At 45.9% G+C, this 8,746-nt stretch overlaps 1 long non-coding RNA gene across 1 annotated transcript in view; it reads left to right on the top strand.

Moving 5' to 3' along the window:
* Positions 1-2,045: 2,045 nt before the first annotated feature.
* Positions 2,046-8,746, top strand: part of LOC126534824 (uncharacterized) — a 32,854-nt gene continuing 26,153 nt past the window's right edge. The window contains exon 1 of the long non-coding RNA XR_008612860.2: positions 2,046-2,244. This is a non-coding gene — a long non-coding RNA (uncharacterized lncRNA). The remainder of the gene's footprint in view (positions 2,245-8,746) is intronic.

Genomic DNA, 8,746 nt, shown 5'->3' with positions numbered 1-8,746 from the left:
GTTTCACAGCGGGGAAAAATATTCCCGGCTCTCTCGCAGAACCAAAGACCACGCGACAGTGCATAGCCGATACCAAGCGGATATCGAATCTTTGGGTAGAAGTCCAGCAGAAGGAATGACCTAAAGATACGGCGAGAGTGATGCAAGCGTGAGCATGCCTGAACGAGTGAGAACATGTACCGCTTCATTGAAGCTAGCCGCTCCGGCGTGGCTCCGATCATTCCACGCGATTTGTGTGCAGAACGTCGCGTACACGCCCTTGCGCATTTTGCGCGGTAGTGTATGCGCAGTGAGCTAGCTTCACGCACGCGTCATTCTTCGCCGCGCAAACAGTGCTCGAGTGCGACGCTTAGCTCGAGGCGACAACGCGCCGATTGGCGCTCCTTTCGCTTCTGCAAGCAACACACATTCGGATCGGTCCAACTCAAAGAGGCAGCAGAGAACGGTGGCATGTTTGGGTTATCGCCTATTAAAATTGTAAAGTACGCCTCAACGGCAACCCGCCGCACTAGATAAAGATGCTTACTGCGGTAGTTTTGGCATAGAGAAAGAAATTCAACAAGACGGGACACTCTTCAAAAACTGGCAACAGGAAACACGTCACGCCTAGTTTAAACAACATCCGTTAGTTGACGCGAGCATCAGAAAAAAAGAATGTGAAATAAACTTCCAGACAACGTTTTATTTTTTTTATTCCTTCCCACTAAAAGTGAAAAAGTTTTGCGTGTAAATGAACCTTGCAACTTTTTGTTGCGTTGCCTAGCAACAAGCTAGCGGCACGCCAGACGCGCGTGCATACGTCATGCGCCAGACAAGCCGCAGGAGTGAGCGAGGCCGGTCGTGCGAAGCTCGCGTGCTCGGCGACCCGTCTGTTTTTGGATATAGCCCATTTTTTGGGGCTCCCGGCCTTCTCTATGCTTCTCTTGCGTATCGTCTGCATTTCGACACGGCACCACTGGACTACGGCAAGGTGAGAAATTGTGTTTGACAGTGTGAGCACATTTTAAGCACATTTGGGCTTAGTTGGAGTGGCGCAGTTAGCGAAAAACAGCTCCGCCGTCCTGGCGCAGTTAATTTGAGTTAATGCCTCGTCCTGGGAGATGCTTGCGACGCTTTCTATGAGCCCCAACATTACTGTAACTTATTTCGGTAGTTTCGGTAGCGCAGTCTACAGTCCGGCGTCACGGCGTAGCCGGCGTGCCCAGGTGCGCTTGGCGAACTCAACGCCGCCGGCGCGGAGATAAAGCGTGTTCTATTTCACGCGGCTGCCGCTAGACCAGAATGCACTGCGCGCTGTGGCGGCAGCGAGCAGAAGGCAGAATGGCGGCCTGCGGAGCGCATACTGACAGTGCGGCTGTGGTTTTTTCAACATCCATGTGTGATGACAGCGCGAGTGAGGACGCCTGCTTGAAGCGATTCGCAACCATCCATGTGTATACGATGTGAAACGCATGGACTACCGCGACACAGAGCGGAAGAACAACGCGTGGGAAGCTATACGAAAGCAGTGTGGTCTCGTCACAGGTAAGCTGCATTTCGCAGCTCTACTAGCTTGTGGTAGTCGCCGAGTTGAGGGCGCTTGTCGAATAGCTTTCGTATGTACATGGTCCGCTTCCGTTTTTGACGTAGGCGACGTACTAGCGATATGAGTGCGATGTTCTGGCTGTCAGGACAAGTTAACGCCATGCCGCAAAAGTTTTCGTTTTAGGCGCGCTGAAGGAGAAAATGCGCGCGCGCTACCCGAACGGCCCGCTATTCGCCGCAGCCGTGAAGTTGCGCTCCCGGACGCAGAGATGGCGCCAGCCTCGATCTGCTCGCGCATGCCGAACTGTAGAGGAAGCAAATTTCTTGCACGGCTGGCGTCGCTAGCGCAGCGTAACCGACTTCGCCTGCCGCGGCCTGGCGCGCCGAGAACGTCGGACTATATCTTGGGCTTTAGGGTGAACCCGGCTCACCGTGGCCGCGCTCCGCGGGGCGCCAGTGCGTCCGGCGCGGCGGCGCATCGAAGCGAAGCGGCGCAGGCGCACAGACGAGCACATCGAAATTGGATTTCACCGCTCTTTCTGCGCACGCGCGAGGAGCAGTGGTTGCGAGAGAGAAATGTGGGGACTTTAGGTGCTCAAAATTTCTCGTCGTTTAGGTACTATGGGGAAGAAAACCGTTTGCTCCGTTTGTCCCTAGCCGAGCTTGCAGCACAGAATCGACAGGATGCGTGGCCGGCAAGGCGAAAAAGCCGCGTCCGAGGTGAGTTTGTTGCTATTTTGTTAAGACGGCAGCATATTAAATTTTATAGTCGCAAGGGGATACGTTTGGAAGTGAGGTGTCTTCTCGGATGACTTTAGTGGCAAAGCATTATGTCGTGCCGATGCATTGTTCATTAGTGTCGTTGATCAAGGTCAGCATACCACACACTTCAGGGGAATCGCGGGAACGGAAACAGTTTATGAATTAACTGCCGTGCCGATGCATTAGTTCTTAATGTAACTGAGAATACAGCACACTTGGAGGTTCGTGGGAATGGAAATCTTGTACTCTGTATGTGTAAGTACTAAAACTTGCGTCGCCATGCAATCTGAGCCGTAGTTCGTTGTGAGAGCTGTACAGCCACACTGGCAAAACACTACCCCTGCGGATGAATACGGAAGAAATGTATGCTAAAGAAAAATGGTCGTCATGAAAGTTCATAGCAGTAGACCTTTGTGAAAGCTGTACAGCAACACTGATATTGGCTAGTTAATAATCCCGGCTGTTACAATGTCTAGCTCATATAAGGGGCGCTCTATGTGGGCGAAACAAGGGCTCAGGTCGCTACAACCGCATGCGAAATAGCTCTGAATGCCTGCCAGTACACTTGTTCGGCGTCGCCGTGCTTGTACTGCGACAGGAGACGTGACGGCAAGTGGGCACGTATATCACAGTGGCCGCTTTCCACTATTGGTATACTTTGCCGCAATACAATGCGCATGCTTCTTTGCGCGACACTGGTGCCCTGCAGCGAAGCTGGCTTTAGGCAAACGGCATTATGCAACGCTCGAGCCATGTTGTCTGTCACTGCGGATAGAAAACGCATACACGTTCAAGCTATTTGAGCTGCATCATTTTGTCGATGTTTAACCCTCTGTACTAAATGAAGAGGATAACGTACGCCTGTGTGGGTGATTTAAAACATTGATAAAAAGCCTGGTAACATGTGCAGTCAGTAAAAAAAAAATGCAATTCAGTGATGACCCTCTGGAGGTGGATCCGCACCTATATAAGCACAGCCGGCTCATCAGTCACAAAGTAGGAGCTGAAGAGAAATTTTTAATGCTCATTACACGACATTGACAGCGATTCATTTGTGGTCAGCCAGTGACAAACGCATCGCACGATACAGTGAGACTTCGTTTAATCTGCAATGCTTATGTGGCGAACAGGAGAGCAAAAGGTGAAAACAATGTTTTCATACAAGGCAAGTCATCCATGTAGTGGAATTGCATTTATCGTTGGTGTAGTGTTGATGCACTTTCTGAAGTCCAACCTTTAATGCAGCTTAGTTTCCGTTGGTGCAAGTGCTCCTACTGGAAACATCCAAAATATGATTTATCAAATCAGGTTGCCGTCTTGTAATTTTTGAAATTTTCCTCTGGTCTTAAGTCTTTTCTGAATCTGGAAGAGCTGGCTGATTGTACATTTAATCTCGAGATAGTTCACACACTTCCAGCAGCACAGCTTACCACACTTTGTTGAGTGCATATGAGCACTGCAAATTCAATCATTTTGATGAGGCACCGATCTAATGCCGCTCACGCTTGCCACAACACTTTTTCAACTTGTACTGTACTTGTTTCTTCCACCTTCCATTTACAGCACCAGGGCTAAGGCACAACAGCAAAAACATTTCTAGCGGAAAATGCTTGCTCCTTGGCATCTGATCTCCCCATTCATTTGCTACTTTCTTCAAATTTTTCTTTTTATGTGATGCTCTTGCCTTCACACACTGTCAGACTTCCCCTTCATGCGTTTCCTTAATACTCCTTCTGTCTGCTTCTTGCTCGACATACCGTGCATGCCTTCAGTCATGTCTAATTGATCGATGCAGTCTTGTCCTTTTGTCTCTCTCCTCCAGACCTGCAGCTTTCGACCACTCCCCAGCATTATTTTGCTTCTTTTTGTGATAGTGCCTGGCTATCTGTTGCTGATGCCACACATTCACTTTGCAATGGTTTATTAGACCACATACATAAATTAGTAGCTGTATAAAACCTCGACCCTCCAGCACTTCCACAAAATTCATGCAGAAGTGGAAACACAGATTACACTTCATTCCTCACCACAGCTTACTATGTCTGCATCAAAGCTTGATATTACCTACACGTCTGCACAGTCTTTGTGTCTTCCTTTGTAGCTGTAGGTCACTGCATGAGCAGAAAAAGATTTTGTTACTTAAATGTTCATGTGCTTAAGTAGGCAATGTAGTGTACTTGATTTTCACAATGCTTAACTCAATTGGAGGTGTGCCTGCACTATAACATGCACCAACTGAACAGCATATTCAAGCAAGAAAATTGCTAGCCTATCACAGTTAGGTTGAGTCATTTGAATGAAAGTTGGGACAGTTTTTGTATGGGATGGCTGATGGCATTCAGGCTCATCATGTCAACCTCAAAGTGGAAGCAAAAACGCAGTACATGTATAAAAGATGAGCAGTTTTATTGGATTGTGGTGCCTTACATGCACCTCACTTTAAGCACAATGATGTCGTTGCGTGTCACCTGTGTCGATATGAAGCCACTGCAGCTGGTGAGCAATGTGCTTGCAGATGGCACTGGCTACATTCCTTTGGAAAGGCATCCTCATGTTGCACAATGTAGTGAAGATGAAGGCTTTTAAATTAATGTGTACTTTTTTTTATTTACCTCGCACCTACTGTTGCCAACGCAAATGATGTCTCCTGGTAAGCAGAATGCCTGTGAACATTGCAAGGCACAGTGTCAGACAACCGTTCATAATCTTCAGCATAATACTGTAGAAGGCGGCCTTCTGGTTTGTATACATGAAAGCACCAGGAAAGCAAGCTAGATAGACTAGACTAGCTGACTTGACAGCTCTGTACAGCCTGTACTGCTTACAGAAAGCAAGTCACACTGGTCATGGGACCTATAGCAGCGGCATGCAAATAGAGGTTTGTATTGCCTGTAGTACGTATACATAGCCTTTCTTTGAAAAATATGTTTGGTCACGTTTCACTAACTTTACCTAGTCAGGACATGCATTATCACTTAAACTGCTTGGTCTTCAAATAAAACGAGCATTTTCTGCATAGTAACTTTTACTTACATGAAATATGTGGTGGTGTTGACCTGTAGAAGTGTACAGAATAAAATACATAAAATCTTGAAGCACTTAAGCAGAATTTATAAACAATGCTAAATTTAGGTGGACTGACAAACTGGACTGTATAACACAGATAATATAGGGCACTTGCAAGAGTTTCTTGATGGCCTAGTTCCTACAAGGTATTTAGAACGAAAACAGCGTTAACTGATTGGAAAAGGAAAGGGGACAGACACAGTGCTCACTTATGACTCAAGGTTTTTGTGTGTGTGTGCAGTAATATATAAGAGGTGGGTTCAAAAAGAAACCGAACTTTTGAAATAGCATGCCAATCAGCAGAGGGAGCGCGCTGCGGCTACTGAGCGCATGTAGCGGCAGGTTTAGACAACAAACAGCCATTTGCCGCATTTCGCTCTGACCGTTAGTTGGCGAGCTACAGCCGCTGAAGTGAGCACATGAACAAGCTGCTCTTCGGATGGGTGCCAAAGTGACAATGAAGGAATTGGAAGAACAGTGTGTGTGTGTGAAGTTCTGCTACAAACTTGGGAAAACTTTCACAGAGACATTTCAGTTGCTTAGCCAAGCATACGGGGAGGACTATATGAGTCGCACGCAGTGCTATGATTGGTTCAAGCGTTTTGAAGAGGGAAGAATGTTGGTCGGTGACGATCCCAAGCCTGGACAACCTTCCACATCCACAGATGATGACCACATCGAGAGAGTTCGAACTGTGATTCATGGAAATGGTTGTTTGACTGTTCGAGAAGTCGCTGATGAAGTGGGTATCAGCATAGGATCATGTCATGAAATTTTGAGTGACAAACTTGGGATGCGTAGTGTCAGTGCAAAATTTGTGCCACGTTTGTTGTCTGGTGCACAGAAGCAGACCCATGTTTAAATCAGCCAGGAAATGCTTGCCGCTGCCAATGACGATGAAAACTTTCTTAAGAACATCATAAGAGGCGATGAGACATGGGCTTATGCCTACAATGTTGAAACGAAAGTGCAGTCGTCGCAGTGGGTGGCCAAAGGTTCTCCTCATCCAAAAAAGCACGCATGAGTCGGTCAAAAATGAAGGTGATGTTGGTTGTGTTTTTTGACTGCAAAGGCATTGCCCATCAGGAATTTGTGCCACATGGTTAGATGGTAAACAAAGAAGTTTGCCAGGGAACCTTAGCATGTTTGAGAGATTCTCTGTGCAGTAAGAGGCCTGAATTGTGGGAAAATCAGGCTTGAATGTTGCATCATGACAATGCCCTGGCTCACATGTCGCTCCTTGTTCGCAGCTACTTAGCGAAACACCACACTCCTTTTGTGCCCCACCCACCATATTCTCCGGACCTAGACCCTTTCCAAATCGTAGAGGAGATCCAGGACAATGCGAGAACAGACCTGCATGCCATTCCAGAAATTGCATTCCAGGAGGCTTTCCAAAAATGGAAGATGGGAAGAGTGCATTGCCAGTAGAGGGGACTACTTTGAAGGGGACAGCACTTAAGATGTACCATATGCAGCAAAGCTGTTATAGCAAAAGTTCGGTTTCTTTTTCAACACACCTCGTATGCACGGAAAGGATGAGGTTCAAGGCAGGTACAAGAACACACAATGTGAGGTCGAATGTAGAGTTTAATGTCCAAACCACAGCAGTAAGCTGGTAACCTTTAAATGGTAAGCAGAACAGTAATGCTACGGGAACTGTCATGCCCTTCATAATTGTAACAACTGTCGGAATGTTGAAGTGTCTTTTCAATGTCCCATTAATTTCCGCTATTCTCATTCTAAATGGGCAAATGCACCTCCATTCGTTTACCATAAGACATATCAAGAGATCAACCCCACTAATGCTAGTTCTTTCTAGGTAGCTGAAGCAAAATAGCATTTCGTTCAGTCAGTATTGATGCAAGTTTTCAAACACACCTATCATGAAATAGCTCAGTTGTCCATCTTGAGCAAGACAGTTATTAGCTGGTATAATGTCAGAATTTGTTTATCATTTACTGGTAGACCTGCTGATGATAATGTAAGCAGAATGCTGCTGAGACCAATGAGAAAGTGTGAAAAAGAAAATAATTATTACATTGTTCCAGCCATCATTCCCTAAGGTGTCCACCCTGCCCCATCGTAAGCAATCACTCCACATCCCAGCATGCATATCTTGTGCATTTCTTTATTTCACTATTTCTCTATTGTGTAGGACTGGCCATATTAGCTTAAAGCACTAGAAATCAATAACAATGACATCAGCATTGCCGCTGAGGAAAGACTGCAGTTAAAGAAAACAGAACAAAATCATACAAGGAAAGTAAGGAACACACACGAGCACCTATTCACAACTGGAACTTTATTGGTGAAAAAGCAGGTACAACCCAAATTGATAAGGGAAAAAAATGTTCACGGAAAAACTGTACATGTGTAACAGAACCTTGTCGGTGCATAAAGAAAAAAAAGACTAAATGTTAACCTCATCACCCAAAGGGTCCCTGAAACTATTTTAGTTGTGTGTTACCTACACGTACACAGTATCTCTTCTCGAATGGTTACTCAAAAAAGCTTCATGTCACCATGCTATATAATGAGCTGCAAGTGGTTAAAAATTACCCTCTTCTAAAGCCTTTCCTCTCCAATGTCACTTTTATTCTATGTGGCCTTCGCTATGTCCTGCCTCATTGGACACGACATTGTACAGTGACAGTAGTGTTGGCTACTTGCAGTTTACTTGAACCTAGTGTGTCCCTGTGTCACTTAGAGATGCAGCTTTTTTTTTTTGTTATTGTGGTGATGATGGCCTCAAAACGAAGTTTACATAGAGCGCTTATGTTTTGTACAGTGTGCAGTCGCGGTAACTTACTCTCTGCACTCACCTGCAGTACAAGAATATAAGTGAAATAGGTACAGTGCAAGTTTGTGCCACCACATGTACCCCTCTGCTGCTTTGCTTTGGTTGCTGTCGTCACTGTGCTATTGTTAAACATTATTGCATTCTTTTTCGCTCTTTGCCTGCACATCTACAGCCTGGCACATCTATAGCAAAGCCCTGCTTTTTTGGAGAAACTCTCTAATTCATACCTTCCCTACCACACACATACAAATGTACTATCGACCCAAAAAGTTAACGAATGAAGGGATCTCACAAAAAGCTGAATATCTCCGCAGCCTCAAAACGAAGCAAGGTCTGACTACGGGCTAGTTGGAATTCCATGGTATAACTCGTCACTTACAGCGCAAACATAGACGGAGGACAAAAAGGACGACGTAGACAAGCGCTGTCTGTCAACTGATTTTTATTTTTCAGAACCAAACATATATACCCTAAAACACCAAGACAAAAGCGCCCTCTAGAAGCAACACCCGACATGAGAATGCATTCAGAATTTTACCTAAGATGAACGAGAGCGCATGTGCGATCTCAGGAAACCCAGTTCTTTTTCTG

The sequence above is a fragment of the Dermacentor andersoni genome, chromosome 4 (assembly GCF_023375885.2).
Source record: "Dermacentor andersoni chromosome 4, qqDerAnde1_hic_scaffold, whole genome shotgun sequence".
Classification (NCBI taxonomy): domain Eukaryota; kingdom Metazoa; phylum Arthropoda; class Arachnida; order Ixodida; family Ixodidae; genus Dermacentor; species Dermacentor andersoni.
The sequence above is the reverse complement of the archived record's forward strand: the minus strand, read 5'-3'. Positions and strand labels throughout refer to the sequence as shown.